Consider the following 1,620-nt stretch of genomic DNA (forward strand, 5'->3'; position numbering starts at 1 on the left):
GTCCAGCTGCTGCAAACCCTGCTGCTCCCAGTCCAGCTGCTGCAAACCCTGCTGCTCCCAGTCCAGCTGCTGCAAACCCTGCTGCTCCCAGTCCAGCTGCTGCAAACCCTGCTGCTCCCAGTCCTGCTGCTGTGTCCCCTGCTGCTCCCAGTCCAGCTGCTGCAAGCCCTGCTGCTCCCAGTCCAGCTGCTGCAAGCCCTGCTGCTCCCAGTCCAGCTGCTGTGTCCCCTGCTGCTCCCAGTCCAGCTGCTGCAAGCCCTGCTGCTCCCAGTCCAACTGCTGTGTCCCCATTTGCTGCCAGTGAACATCTAAAGCTCTGAACCCAGACCTTGGGTTTCTTTCTCAGTGTTTGGTGAAACCTATATTGTGATTTTCCTGAATCAGCTCCTTTCACATGTCCTATCCTGAGCTCACTCTGGAGCCTTTATCTCTCCATGTGTGGGAACTTGGTCTACAGACCCAGGAGGACCCTGTTCTGCTGCGATAGAAGACAGACGTCATTCATGTGGTAGAATCGGGTCCCTCTTACCTGTTCTTGGGGAACCATACATTTTTGCCGAGGTCACTCTGTGGCCCCTGCGGGGTCCTGACACCAGCCCCGTCTTGGGCTCTGGCTTGACCAGGACTCCTGCAGATATGATAGCCTCTGGGCCCATCCCTCCTCCTGAAGATACTCTACCCCCAATCCTCATCCTCCTGCTCGCCTCACCTCGGACTCCAGTGGGAGCCGAGTCCCAGGGGAGCAGCAGATGGTGGGTTCCCCTAATCTGAGGGACCCTTTGCCGCCAAGAGTTGGCCCCACTCCTGAGCATCTCTGCGTGGCTGGCTCCTGTTCCCCGATCCCTCTGGTGTGTGTACTGAGTCAGGACCTGCACCGTGAAATCCCCAAATAAACACTCCCCCACCCCCAATGTTGTTCTCGCTGTGGTCCTTCATTCTGGTGTCCAACTAGCAGAGGCTCTGCAGCCTGTGTGGGCCACGGATGCTTCTACAGAGTCCGAAGGTGGGGCCCTCCGCCCCGCGTTCCCTGAAGCAAGCTGTGCAGGAGAGGAGATCCACAGCTGGGGAGGGGGACGGGCCAGCACCAGAGGGCCCCTCTGAGCTGTCACTAAGGTTGCCGCCAACCAGGGTGCTGTTTGTATTCAAAGTGGCAAAACATCCAGTGAAGTAAATGCTTCAGGTCCTCAGGCGCCCGCCTGTTCCAAGCCCGCAGTGGCCTCTTGTGGTCAGTGCTGGGCTCACAGGACAGCTCACACCCCACGTGTCCATCAAAAAGCAGAACACTCGTAGGGAAGCTCTATTTTTAACTTCTTAAAAAACCTCCACATTGTTTTCCAGAGTGGCCGCGCCAGCTTGCTTTCCCGCCGGCAGTGCGGGGCGGTCCCTTTTCTCCACTTCCCTCCAGCACGTGTTGCTTCCTGTCCTATTAATTCGGGCCATTCTAACCAGTGTAAGATGGTATCTCTGCGTGGTTTTGATTTCAGTCTCCCTGATGGCTAGTGACGATGAACGTTTTTTCACATGTCTTCATTGGAGAAGTGTCTGTTCATGTCTTCTGCCCATTTTTTTGCTATGATTATCTGTTTTGTGTGTGTTGAGTTTGAGGAGTTCTTTTTTTTT

Source organism: Mustela nigripes, chromosome 1 (genome assembly GCF_022355385.1).
Source record: "Mustela nigripes isolate SB6536 chromosome 1, MUSNIG.SB6536, whole genome shotgun sequence".
NCBI classification, from domain to species: Eukaryota; Metazoa; Chordata; class Mammalia; order Carnivora; family Mustelidae; genus Mustela; species Mustela nigripes.